Below are 14722 nucleotides of genomic sequence, written 5' to 3'. Positions count from 1 at the left end.
GTGGTACCCAAGGCCGGAGGCTTACTTATCTGAGTCTGGAAGCAGAGCTATAGGCAGATCTCAGTGGCAGGGTGCTTACCAGTGAGCAAGTGTGAGGGGTTCGAATCCAGCCTATCCCTCCTCCCCATACACACATTTGCACGCATGCACACACATACCTGAGCAAACAAATGCCAAGGGATGCTTGGGTTAGGAGCTCTGAAACTCCCCCAGAAAGTCTTGTGTCCGGTTGGTGCTGAGTGAGCTTCTGATCAGGGTCTGTGGTCCAGGGTTCTGCCTCTCCTCTAGGGGTGTCCAGACACTGCTGTCTCAGAGTGGACAGGGCAAAGTCAGGGACGCGTGGGGCCCAGTCTCTCCCTCCCTCCAGGGCATCAGACACTGTTGTTTGGCAGGCCAGAGAGTAAAGCAGAGCCCAGGAGGAAAGCTGTGGTACCATGTCTTTTGATTTATCCCTCTCAGGGTGTCCAGGAGCCTGGATACCTGGCTGAAAGGATGAAGGGTATGGGGAAAACCTGCTCTGAGAATTTCAGTATGTGGCTCTTTTAGGCAAAGGCATCTGATGATCTTTCATGAAGCGGCTCTCTGAGACGATCTTAGCTTGTTCACATTTCCTTTCTTGGGTGGGTTTGAATGCATATACTTTATTCAGGGTGACCCAAGAGTTCTGTAGATTTAGGGAAGGGGGTGAGAATACCCAGGGTGGGCAAAGGTCATTGGCTGAAGGCTAAGGCTAGAGAGATGCCTCATTTGCATGGGAAAGAATTCTGGGTGCTGTGCTAAGTGACTGACTACCTGTGACCACCTGGTTGGAGGTCTCCAGGTTACTTGCTCTGAAGCAGGGGCAGAAACAGGGAGGGAGTCAGCTCCAATCCTGCCTGTCTCAGGATGCGATTCTAATGTCAGTTTTTGAGATTCCCAGGCTTTAGACATGCTCCACTGGTTAGTCACATGCTAATTCCTCTGGTGGCATGGGGCACGTGCCCCGCTGGGTCTGTTATACAGGGGTCTCTGATGTCATACTGCTGATCAGAAATTCCCCCTGGATTCTGTGGGTCAAGATGTGAGAAGGGCAGAATTGACTGGGTGATGGAGGAGATGGGAGAGGGATAGGGTACCAGGGACATGCTCAGAGGAAAGGCCTGGCTGGGAACATTGGTCTGAGGTGGGAAGAATGGGGCTTAGCCATGCAGGGGTATGGGGAAGAATTTTCCAGGCAGAAAAGAGCAGGCATGAAGGGCTGAGGTGGTAGTCTGTACAGGCTGGACACATTCCTAAAACCACATCCAATTCCCAAGTTCTTCTCTGCCTCCTTTGTCCAGTGTGTCCAGCAGCAGGTCTCAAAGCCATTACTACCCACTGAGAGCAGGTTTGGGGTGAGAGAGACAAGGAGTCCCCGTTCTCTGAAGCTGGCTTACCCATGGTTTATAGAGACGGACTCTTGTTGAAAGCATTGTGTTTGTTTTTTGTCTAGAGACAATAAATACCAATAGAGGAACAGGGCAGGGGACAGCCTAAGATCTGGAAGGTTCCTTTAGATAGGTTGGTGGAGGAGGGCTTCTCTGAGGAACAGAGCTCAGAGGAGGTGTGGGATGGGTATTGGAGAGATAGGAGGAAGACTCATCACAGGCCTTCAGGCAGCCAACTGTGGTGTGTTCTGGGGTCACCATAGAGCCAGGGACACTGTTGTGTATGGGCAATGGTGGAGACACTTGGCCAGCAAGGTGGCTGAGAGTGGCATTCTCCCAGGGCTTTATATCTTTTGAAAAGACCCTGGATTTCATTGAGACTAGGCTGGGCACCGCTGCAGGGTTTTAAAGCCCAGGATGTAAGACCTACCTTACATTGTGAGAACCACTGGTGGCCATGACCAAGGTCAGAGCCCAGGAGATCTGTTGTCATCCCTGAAACTTAACAAAAAAGGAGTACACCTCCCTGCTCATTGTCATGGTGATGAGAGGGCCCTTCATGCTGCTGATAACACAGAACCCCCCTAAGCTGTATGTAAGTGCAATAAATAGCTGTTTTAGTCAGCGTTATATTGCTATGAAGAGACACAGGCGACTCTTATAAAAGGAAGCATTTCATTGGGGGCTTACTTACAGTTTTAGGGGGTTGGTCTGTGATCCTTATGGTAGAAAGCTAGCAGGCATGGTGTTAGAGCAGTAGCCAAGTACTTTATATCCTGGTTTGTAGGTAGCATGCTGAGAGAAGTTGGGGGGTGGAGATACAGAGAGGGGGAAAGAGGCAATGGGTTTTTGAAATGTCAAAACTTGATCCTAGAGACATGTCTTTTCTAACAAGGCCACACCTCCTAATCCTCCCCAAACAGTTCCACTAACTGGATATCAAGCATTCAAACATATGAATGGCCATTCTCAAACTACCATGCATGGCTAACATGAAGAGAGACAAATGGGCCAGCCCTGGGTACCTCGGCAGAGAAACATCAGTCTTCTGGGCAGGAATTCTGGGGAGTGTGGCCATGGATTCAGAAGGCTGAGAATGAGAATATGGAATGGAAAGGAAGGATTTTACTGAGTGTTCTATGTGAGTGCTATCACTGTAATGAGCTGTCACATGGACCATCTACCTCCTCTTCCATCTGACTCTATCACTGACTGGTGTAGTGAGAATTTTGGAGATTCAGTGTCTTAAAAAAAACAGAAATATTATAAGAATGTGTTTTTGTTTTAATCCCAGGGTTAGAATATGGAGCTGCTTCAGATTGTCCACAGCAGCTGACTATGATTTGCCCTGTGCTCTAGCATGGGTGTGACTTTGCCAGCTGTGGATAATTTCTGTGATTGTGTGATGTTGGAATTTTGGAGACTTTTCAAGGGGTGTATAAATGCTGGGGCCTGAGAGGTGGGGTGAGTTGTTTTTGGTTGCTATTGGTTGTAGTTTGTTAAGTAGTCATGTGCAAAGAAGAAACAAGAAGGAGAAGGAGAGAAGGAGGAGGAGAAAAAGGAGGAGAAAGAAGAAGAAGGAAAAGGAGGAGGAAGAAGAAGATCAAGAGGAGAAGGAAGTGGAGGAGGAGGAGGAGGAGGAGGAGGAGGAGGAGGAGGAGGAGGAGGATCAAATTTGTCCCAAAGAGCTCAAGGCCCTTAATCAGCAGGAAGTAGTCTAACAATAACATCACCTCCTCTTCCATTCTTTTTTTCTCTCCTAGCTAGTGTTAGGAGGTAAAAGGTGTAGAAGAAAAGGGGTGAAGAAGGGTAGAAGAAAGAAGAACCCACAAAATATGCAAAGACAGGTTATAGCTGGGGCTTCCAGGGTGATGGCAGCTCTCAGGTGCCAGTAACATCAGTGACTGACTGCTTCAGCAGGGCGTCTTGACCTGCATGTGACGAGCAGTAGAGGGGATCATAGTGATGAGGTAATAGCTGGATAGTGTGGCTAATGGCTGGAGACCCAATATTGTGGTCCAGGGGCTTGGGGGAGGCAGGTAGCCAACACTAGGTCTCATTCCAGACAACTCCAGGGACATGCTGTGGTGCTTGACAGCTGTGTGTGGAGAACTGGGGTGCAGCCATGGGCGCAGTGTCTCTCTGGCACTGTGGGTTAATCTGCTCCGATCTTCAGAAGCGTGGGTGGGCTAGGCACAGGCTGTCTGTAGAATTACTTTTGCTAATGCTGAGAGCCAGAGGTGTGATCTTCATGCTCAGCCAGGCTGGCTTCAGTCCCAGCTTGTGATGGGGACACGTGTGTGGGCTACATTTTAATTGTAAGATAGCCACTGTAGTCACATGGATAGGGGAGAATGGAGCCAGGAGAAAGCTTTACTAGAGGGCTGTGTGTGTGTGTGTGTGTGTGTGTGTGTGTAAGCACATGAGCACCTTAATGCATTAGACCACCTCTTACGGCACCTGCTCCATTTCAATTCCCATCACCCATGGAAGAGGGATCCGTGTCCTCCTTATCTCTCTGGGGGTAAGGAAATAATGGTCTCTGTGTGAGAAGGAATGGAATGTAGACCAAAGCTATAGCAAGGAAGTATTGGGAATATGATGGAGAAAGAGCTAGAACATGGTTCAGTGGCAGTAGAGCCTCCTGCTCAGAGTGCCCGAGTGTGGGGGCTCAGGGGTGTGGCTTAGTAGCAGAACATATGCCTAATCTGCCTAGCATGTGCAAGGCTCTGGTTCTTCTGGTTCTTCTCATCTCTAACACAGACAGACAGACAGACACAGCAGGAGGGGGGCGGAGAGTGCTATAGTGCTATAGAATGAGGACTGGATGAGGCAAAGGTCTCCATTTTCTGTTTAAAGTGATCGTGGAAGTGTCCAGAAGAAGCAGATGCATGGGGACAGAAAGCAGTTTCATGGTTGTGCCTGCCAAGGCTGGTATGGGGTGTGTGTGACGAGGAGTGACTGAAGATGGGAACAGGTACCACATGGACCACAGTGGCTAAGATGGGGACCATATTACCAAGATGGATAATGGCAACAGGACTTGGGGACGTGGGTCAGTGGTTAAGAGCACTGGCTGCTCTGACGGAAGAGCTGGGTTCCATCCCTAACACTCATGTGGCAGCTCGAAACCATCGATAACTCCAGCACTGGGACCCTCAGTGTCATCTTTCGGCACCCACGGGCACTGCACCTCTCGGACGGCCATGCTTGCCATCTTTGGGCGTGCATCCTTCTGCGTAGGTTTATGGATCCACTGCTGGTGTTTTGTGGGAGAAAAACTGTTCTTTAATTCCTCTGCGGTCTGAGAAGCAGAATGAAGATTCCCCTTCTTTTCCGAAAAGCGATTCAGGTAGGGAATGACGGATGGGAAACCCTGCAGTTAAACATCGGAAGATGCAGAGATAGCTCAGACACCATGATAGATCGGCTGTCGCGCATCTTGCTACCAAAGGGAAGAAAGCAGTGTTTAATCACATTCAAAAAATAAAGCGGGGATGATGGATTTGACAGCTCTTGGTGCGGAGTGACTCATTAGAGCCATTGCTGTTTGTTGTTGTCCCTTGCTGAAGGAACCAGGGCCTCTTGTCTCACTCTTGATTGAGGACCTGCAGAAAAGACATGATTGTTACCCTAAAAAGAAAAAAAAAAGTAACACAATGATGGCATAGGACTCACCCTGTAACCCAGATTTGAATCCACCTCTTGAATGCTGGGATTATAGGTGTGACCGTCCATGTTTGCTGTCAGGTGCTGCCCCACTGTTGGACCTGCTTGAAGGGATGCACCGTGGTTGCCTGGTGTCGATTTGATGGCCCATACCTGTGTCCAAGTCACCAGTCCATAGACTACCACTCTTGTCTCTTGAGTTTTTTTGTTTTTCCCCTTCAGGTTCAGACTTGGGCTGGGGAGATGGCTTAGTGGATAAAGGTCTTGTCACAGGAGCATGAAGACCTGAGTTTGGATCCCAGTACCCACATAACTTAGGACACAGAGTTCCTTTCCACAATTTTAACTCTTCTATGGAGACAGGCTCATAGCTACTCGGCCATTCATGGCAGCCAATAAAAGAGATCCTGTCTCTCAAACAAGGTGGAGGCCGAGGGAGGACTAACATCTGAGCTTGTGCTTTGACCTCTGTTCACAGGAGGGTCATGAAACTTCTGTGCCCACCCCCAACTCATACGTGGGGTTCAAAAAGCAGACTTAACTAGAAGCCTAATTTCAGGGGTTTCAGGAGAAACCTGAAGTTGTCGATGTTGGGTCAGGCAAGGCTTGAATTTGGCTGCTCGACACCAGATGACCTATTCAGATGAAGCCCAGGCTCTGGTTTACCACTTGTCCCCTCTGCTCCATCCCCTCCCCAAACAAACAAACCAGGACTGGTCATTAGCTACCCTTTCTTCCAGGAACACCATACTCAGGGCAGCATATTTTTATATCAGTTTCTTCAACTTCAAGGCAGGGGGAAAATTTGCAAGATCCAATAAATGACTTTTTTTTTTCCTGTGAAAAGCATCTGCAACATCATTTGGCATAGAATAAATGTCCTGTGAGCATCTCTGAAATTAACATCATTAGTATCCACGTCTGTATCCAAAGGGGGCGGGAAGGTGGGCAGGGAGAGTGATGGTTTCCAGAGAGATGGGAAAGCGCTTCTCTTTGCAACAATGAAGCCTGTCCCTTTGATTGATAAGCAAATAAAAGGTTTCCATTTAGAAAGAAACAATGGAAAACTGCAGTGGAAGCTAACCACAACCCCTTTGTTAGCAACTGGAAAGAGGTAGGAGAAAGGCTGGTCCCTGGAGGTACAGGGTAGGTAGGAGAAAGGCTGGTCCCTGGAGGTACAGGGTAGGTAGGAGAAAGGCTGGTCCCTGGGGGCACAGGGTAGGAGAAAGGCTGGTCCCTCAGGGCACCAGGCTTGAGCCAGGGAAGCTTTCAGGGTACTGGCTCTGGTTAGATCATGTGGGGCTTAAAAGGGAATTCTGTCTCTTGCACCTGATGGTGGGAATCAAATGAGGCAGGTGGCGTGTGGTGGGGGTAAGCCTTTAATCCCAGCACTCCGGAGGCTGAGTTCAAGGCTGGCCTGGTCTTCATAGCAAGTTCCAGGGAATTTCAGTTCTTTGTAGATTCATAATTCCCTAAGGACTTCAATTTAAATATAGGAGTTTTAAAAGACAGTTTTCTCGCAAAGCCTGTTTTTTTTTTTTGTTTTGTTTTTTTGTTTTTGTTTGTTTTTTTCCCTCTAACCCAAAACTGTACCATTAGGCAAATGGAACTAGAGCCCTCAATAGGATTCCAGATCTTGTCTGTTTCTCCAGGACAGTAAATAAGGCCCATGTTTTATGGGAGAGCCAGGCTGGGACTTACTGACTATGAGGGAAAAGGCTGAGAAGGTGTTGGGAGAGGAAAGAGTCATAAGCCTGTTCCCCACCTCCAGCCTCTGGAAGGCGGAGGAAGGTGGCCTTGGACATTGAGAGCCAGTAGAGAGGTTGGGTTTTGAGACATCCAGGGCCCACAGGAACTGGGGAGGTTTTGTGACTTTTCTGGAATTATCTAGAGATTTCCATTATTTAAAATTATGGTCTTTGTAGTCGGAACTGGGCTTATTGCACACCCAGTCATTTATTTAACCGTGTGACCCTAGACCTGTGACTTGGCTTCTGTGCCTCAGTTTCCCATCTGTGTCACAAGGAGAGGACAGAATGACGTAGGAAATTCAAGCTAAGCATGCAGAAGTATTTTCTCTGAGCCACATCTTATAGTCCGTCCTGTGAATAGAGGTGAGTTTTAAGTGCAGAAATGTTTTATTTTATGACTCTCTTACCTTTCTATATATTTATTTTAGGTTGAGTCCTGTGTGTCTTGAACTCTCTATGTGGCCGAGGATAACTTTGAACTTCTGATCCTACTTACTGCCTCTGCTTCCCAAGGGCTCAGATCATAAGTGTGTTGCCACCATACTCAATTTGTGGGGTGCCATATCCTCAGCTTGAATGTTAGTGGGGTCAAATGCTGAGTGGTCCTAATGAAGCTGACCTGGGTGGCCGAGTGGACCCCTAGTCTTTAGTCAACTGCTCTCAGTTGTGAGAAAGTTGGCCAAGTAGTGGATGTGGTTCCCTGTTTCTCCATCTCACTGGCCATGGTGATCCTCTGGCTGGCTGTTCAGCATCTCAAGGCCTAGGGGAACCTTCACTACTGAGCATGTTATGCTGAGAGCAACACATCTCTCCCTGTCTTGAGCTAACCATGGCTTTTCTATTATACTTGTCCTCAGGGGCAAGATGGAGCACAGCTGGCTGGTCATTTAATTCCATAAACAGGTGATACAGTTGTGTGGTCCATGGCGGGGAGGGGTCTCTCCTAGTTCATGAAAAGACACAATTTATTGGTAAAGTCCCAGGAAGCAGGCCGGGGTAGCAATGTCCAGGTCTGTGAGTGAGCCATTTCTTGGGCCTTCTTTGGCCATGGATGCTATTTGGCACAGGGGAGAGGGGGATTATGAGATGCTCACTCCTTGGGAACCTCAGTGGGGCTGCAGCAGGCCAGAGAGATGAGGACTCAGGGGAACACAGAAAGAGAAGGGAACCCCTCACCCTAGAGTCTGGGGGAAGCTTGTCATTATCTGGATGCTGAAAATCTTTAGCACAGGTAATAAAATTTGCTGTGAGAGGTATAATATCTGCCTAGAGGCGACAATATTATTATTACCCAATGTTATTTGAAATGGAAGTGTTAGCGTGACAAGGACCTTAAGACTTGAGGCCTGAGTACATGCTTTGCAAGAGGACACTCTTCCTTTCCTGCTATGAGCCTGTAGCCTTCTGAGAGTCCCATAAACAGCTGAGGAACTTTGCTTAGACAATGTGTGACCTGGTCCCCTCATGCAGGGCAGTCTTACCAGCCTGTGATCTTGTCCAGGGCATCCCTGGAATCAGCCTTGGATCTCATTTCCAAAATGAAGCGAAGTAAAACAAAATGAGCAGAAACCCTTTGAGCAATGGAATTTTGGCTTTAGACACCAGCAGATACATGCGGCTGTCATTGTTAAGAAAATTTCAGGAGTGCAGTTGTGGATCAGTCGGTAGAGTTGTTGCTCAGCCTGCGCACAGTACCCAGTTTTAGCCCCAGCACCCAGGCAGTGCACACCTGTGATCCTAGCACTCTGGAGGCTGAGGCAGGAAGATCGGAATTTCAAGGTCATCTTTGGCTACATATCGACCTTGAGGCCAACCTGGATAGACTGAGACCAAAACACAAAACCAAACGAGCAAAATCCCTGTCCAGAGCGTTGCACCCGTGCCTGGTGGATGAGCTATGTTTTTGTAGTGTCTCCCCATCCCCCATATCTAATTCTGCATCAAAACTCCGTCTTCATAAATTCCAATTCTTCCTTCTGATTGGTCCTGTGAGTCTTTTCTACCAGGGGATGAGAACTTGAATGTGGGTCTAGGGTAACACACAGGCCCAGAGGTGGCAGAATTTCAGACTCCTGCTAATGGGTCACTGATTCTCTTAGGGACTTGCTTCTGATTGCCTTCTCCATGATGACCTGATGTCTTAGGGTTTCTCTTGCTGTGATGAAGCATCGAGGGGGAAGGGTTCATTTGGCTTACATACCCTGAGTCATGGACCACTGAAGGAAACCAAGGCAGGAGCTCAAAGCAGGTGGGAACCTGGAGGCAGGAGCTAATACAGAGGCCATGGAAGGGTGCTGCTTACTGTCTTGCTCCCCAATGGCTTGCTCAGGCTGCTTTCTTACAGAATCCAGGGACCACCAGATAAGTGTGGCATCATATGCAGTGGGCTGGGCCCTCCCTCACCCATCACTAATTAAGAAAATTCTTCAAAGGCTTGCCTTCAGTTGGATCGTATGGAAACATTCTCAACTGAGGCTCCCTCCTCTCAGATGACTCTATCCTATGTCAAGATGATATAAAACTAGCCAGTCCACCTTTCCATCCCTCCAAGGATTCTTGGATCTGGAGGAAACAACTTCAGATCACATTAGGGAGCATGGGGTACTCACCGAGATGGGGTTGGCTTTTGGCTTGTATCCTTGCTAACAGTTTTTAAACACAAAGTGGGTTTACCTTCAGTTCCCATGGAAGCATGATAATTAAACATTTATAACCAAAGCAGACTTACAGCTGGCAGGTCTTACATTAAAAAAAAAATGTCAGCAGCTGCCACTAGAGCTAAATAACCCATTGAAACCATAAGAAAAATGTTGTTTTTTTTTTTTTAAAACTCTTAAAAATCTTTTTTTCCCCCCTGGTAGCTTTGTGACAATAAACTAGGAACAGGTACCATGAAATGGAGCCAGGTTGGGTAGGACAGGCAGTATGAAGGTGGATCTCCCGGATTCTGTGGTAATTTGTTCAGCTTGCCTTTACTGTGGCGGGGGAGCGCTGTGCTTACTTGGGGGTGTGCGTGGATTAAAGAGGTGCCCTTTATTAGTGCCCAGGTTTTCTCCTTGCTATGGAAGATGGAGTTAGGGCCCACGTCGAATGCACACTGTGGAATGTGGCTTAGGAAAACCTCCTCCGTATCCAAGAGACACTGCACTGTTTTGCTTTGCTTTGCTTTTTTGAGACAGGGTTTCTCTGTCTTGGAACTTGCTGTCTGGACCAGGCTGGTCTTAAACTCAAGAGATATACCTGCCTCTTCCTCCCAAGTGCTGGGATCAGAGGGATTAAAGGGGTGTGTCACCACCAGGGATACTGTAGGTTTTAAATCCAGGAAGCATTCATCTTCTTTTTAAAAAAGATTTATTTATTTATTTATTATATGTAAGTATACTGTCACTGTCTTCAGACACACCAGCAGAGGGCATCGGATTCCATCACAGATGGTGTGAACCACCATGTGGTTGCTGGGAATTGAACTCAGGACCTCTGGAAGAGCAGCCAGTGCTCTTAACCGCTGAGCCATCTCTCCAGCCCAACATTTCTATTTACTTTGTTCTCTAGGACCTTGGCAGCCTTGCAAGGGCACAGTGATGCCAGGGAACGGAACAGATGGGGGGCAACACTTGGCTTCTGGTTTTTTTTCTGGTACCTTGATCGTCTTCCCCTACCCGTTTCTTACATTCTACTGAGGGCAGTTTTCTCTTATGCTCTGTGTGTGTGTGTGTGTGTGTGTGTGTGTGTGTGTGTGTGTGTATGTGTATGCGTGTGTGTGCATGCGTGCTGTTTTTTTAAACAAATATGTCTTCCATGCCAGTAGTAGTCAAAAAGAGACTGATAGAAATCCTCAGAGGTGGCTCAGCAGTTAGAGCACTGGCTGCTCTTGCGAAGGACCCGGGTTTAATTCCCAGCAGCCATTGGTGGCTCACAACCGCCTGTAACTCCAGACCCAGGGGGTCTGAGACCCTTTCTTGGCCTCGGTAGGTAGTGTACTCATGGGGTGCACACATAGGCACACGTAGACTCACAAGGACAAATAGATGTAAAATGAGACAAAACATTGCCAACATTCTCACATTATGGCATAGAGATCCTCTCCCCCACGCTCCTGCCCCACCCCCCACTCTTCAACTGGCTTTACTCTTTGGTGCCTCCCCTGTTCTGTTTAGCGGTGTTTGCCACAGGTAAATTGTATCAGTTTTTGTTTGTCTGGAAATGCTTTTATTTCATTTTTATCCTGGAAGGGTATCTCTCTTGTTTAATAGAAACCTGAGCAGGCAGCTATTTTCTTTCAGCACCCCGAATATATCATTATGCTGTCTTCTGGCTTAGACTGGTTCTGTCGAGGAGTGACTGTCAATCCAGCTCCTTTTCCCTCTCTCTCTCTGGAGGTAATTTTTCTTCTGTGATTGCTTTTCTGAAAAATGAACAATTTTGAGGTATAATTTTGATACAATAAGACACATCTGTTGTAGATGTGCACGTTGGTGAGCTTGGATGGGTTCAATCACCTGACTAGTCTGTGGAGGGATGCTGTGAAACCATGATGACTATCTTACCTTTGTGCCAGGAACTCTTCTCCAAGTTCACTCTCGGGCACCATGTACACCAGAGGGTGTGTGCATGCGTGCGTGCGTGTGTGCATATGTTTGGGTGCCTGTGGAGGTTGAGGTCCGTGCTGGGTATATCTTCCTCTGTTGATCTCCACTTGTTTTTTTTGAGGCAGGACCTCTCACTGGATCTCACTGATTAGGCAAGGTTGACTGGCCAACAAGCCTCAGAGATCGGTCCTTTTCCACGGTGTGCACCGCTGTGCCCGGCTTTCTTGTGTCGATGCTGGGAATAGATCTCAGGATTTCATGGTTGAGTTTCAGTGATTTACTGACTGAGCCTTCTCCCTAGCCCCCTTTTCTAGAGTTTAACAAAGACATGTCCGGCATTATGATACTTAGATTTAACCGGCAACTTGGAACAACCCAGAATCACCTAGGTACATAAGTGTGCATATGTGTGTGCACATTTGTGTGAGGGTGCATTTGTGTATGGGTATGTATGCATGCATGTACATATTTAGGTGTTCATGTGTCTGTATGCACCTATGGGTGTGTATATGTGAATGTGACTATGCATGCATATATGTGTATGCATGTGTGTGTGTGCATGAATATTTTGGTGTGAGTATGCATTCATGTGTGCACATGTGTCTGGTGTGCATGTGGACTAGTTACTTTTTTGTTTTTATGACTTTTTTTTTAAAAAAAGATTTATTTATTTGATTTATATGAGTACACTGTAGCTGTCTTCAGACACACCAGAGCAGAGCATCAGATCTCATTACAGATGGTCGTGAGCCACCATGTGGTTGCTGGGAATTGAACTCAGGACCTCTGGAAGAGCAGTCAGTGCTCTGTAGGCTGAGCCATCTCTCCAGCCCCGACTTTTTGTTTTTGTTTTGACTGTGCTGAATACTTGACAGAAACAACTGGAGAGGGGAAGGTTTCATTTTGGCTCACAGTTTAGGGAACACACAAGCATTGGGTGAACTGATACTTTGAAGGGGGTATTGGCTCGGTTAGAATATGAGCAGTTAATGGGGTGTCAGTAGTGTCTGAATGTTCGAGAGAGTAACACTGATGACATGATTTTATTTTATTTTATTTTATTTTGAGACAGTCTCTCTATATAGCTCTGGTTATTCTGGAACTCACTCTGTAGACCAGGCTAGCCTCAAACTCACAGGGATCCATCTACCCTCTGACTCCCAAGTGCTGGGGTTGAAGCCGTGCCCCAGCATTGCTGGAGTGGTATGGATTTTAGGAGAGCATTTGGTGGACTGTTTTGTAGGTTTCTGAAGGGAGATGTCTTCTGCTCCTTTGTTCTTCCCTCTCTACTGCTGATAGTATCTGCTTAGTCCAGTCACCATTCTGGGGAGATAGCCTGGGCTCACGGCTGCCAGCAGCCGGCCATGTGCTTATCTTTTTATGTCTTGGTTTTCTCACTTTTATGGTAAGGGCCCCCCTATGCTGTCTTTAAGGCCATTTGCAACCTGCATGCTTTCCTGACTCTGTTGTGGGATATTCAGGACTGTTTTCAGTGCCACGAAGAACCATCGACCTGAAATTAACTCAAACATTGGAAACCACAGGGCAGAGCAGAGTGTCTCTCCTGGTGTTTCCCAGATGGCAGGTCAGAGATGCTTTGTGAAACATCAGCGTTCTGTGACCATGTGTTTGAAGGGGACTTCGGATTCCTCTGTGTGTGTATGTGTGTGTGTGTGTGTGTATGCATGTGTATGCACTTGTATATGAGTGTGCATGTATATGGTTGTGTGTGTGGTTGTATTTATGTGTGAGTATGCATGTGTATGGTTGTATGTATGCATGCATGTGTGGGTGTGCATGTGTATAGTTGTATATGTGTGTGGTTGTGTGTGTGTGCATGTGTGTGAGTGTGCATGTGTAAGGTTATATGTGTGTGCATGTGTGTATATGTGTGTGAGTATGCATGTGAATTGTTATGTGTGTGTGTGTGGTTGTATATGCATGTGTGTGTTCATGTGTATGGTTGTGTGTGTATATAAGTCTCTGTGTGTGCATGTTTGTGTGAGTGTGCTTCTGTATGTAGTTGTATGTGTGTGTATGGCACAAGCAGATGAGTGTGTGGGTTCCTGAGCTCATGTACATGCCCCAGGATGTGTCTTCCTCTGTCAGTCTTTCAGCTTATTTTGAATCCCAATGTTCAGACTGAGGGGGCTCCTGGGGTCCACCTGTCTCTACCTCTGAGTGCTGGGGTTGCAGGCATGTGTAACCGTGTCTGACTTTTTACAGGTGCCAGAGGTTCAAACTCAGGTCCTCACGCTCAGAGAGTAAGTGTCCTTGACCACCCGAACGAACCCCCTCTCCTGCCCCGGGGCCTCGTGTTTTACGTCCTTCATTATCCACTCTCGGAGGTTCCCAGTGCACATGAGCTTATTGAACACTCCCCTTTTGTCAGGGGGGGGGGATGACTGTCACCAAAGCCCAGAGGTGGCAGAACGCCTTAGGATGGTGTGTGCTTTGACTCTGCTTGTCACCATGCCATGGCCAATCACAGTGCCCTTTGGGTTGTCCCTGCCTTGTTAATCACTATTTGCACAGGTTGTCTTCATGTTCTTCCCCAGGAACAGGGCCAGGCCCAACAGAAGACGGCCCTTGTCCTCGCTCAGTGTCTTATTGTTTTGCTCATGCACGTGGCCCCAGAGAGCTGAATGGAGCTTTCAAGTAGGGCTTGTTTAAACAGAGATGGGGGGGCTCTGGCTCAGACCCACCTACGTAGACGATGCCCTGTTATGAATGCCAAGTTGCCATTAAAAACCATGGCAGCCTGTCTTTAAAAAAAAAAAAAAAAAAAAGCTGGTGTCTAGAATAGACTGGCATTGAATTCTTGTCAGCTGAGTTCTCCGCTGCAAGACTTCTATGTGCCAGCAACTACAGAGAGGGATGACGAAGGGGGTACGCACCAAAACCAGATGTGTGTGCACATGTGTGTGCATGCATGCGTGTGTGAGTGCTCCTCTCTCTCTCTCTCTCTCTCTCTAATATTTCTGATTAATCATATCATTCTGTTGTCAGCCATGGGTGCCAAGAGCGAGCAGTTCCTCGGTACTACAATTAATTGGGAATAGGTGCCTGGGTGACAGTCGAAGGTCTTTTTATACAGGCTATTCGTGATGTCTTTTTCCGCTTGAAGCTTAAAAGAGCAAACATTTCTGTCAATAAACATGACACAGAGAAGGAAAAGGAGACCTGTCTCCGACATATGTGGAAGCAGCCGAGGGCATCCGGGGTTTTTTTTTTTGCTTCCATGTTTCTTAAGGAGCTCATAGGACATCTGGATGGGCGGCAGTTTCCAACCAGGATTGAAACAGTT

General features: G+C 47.4%; 1 protein-coding gene across 2 annotated transcripts in view; it reads left to right on the top strand.

Moving 5' to 3' along the window:
- Positions 1–14722, top strand: part of TMEM132B (transmembrane protein 132B) — a gene marked incomplete at both ends in the record, with an annotated part of 233971 nt that overhangs the window by 101710 nt on the left and 117539 nt on the right. The window lies entirely within an intron of this gene.

Source organism: Micromys minutus, assembly GCF_963924665.1.
Source record: "Micromys minutus genome assembly, chromosome: 29".
NCBI classification, from domain to species: domain Eukaryota; kingdom Metazoa; phylum Chordata; class Mammalia; order Rodentia; family Muridae; genus Micromys; species Micromys minutus.
This window is presented reverse-complemented; position numbering and strand designations above follow the sequence as displayed.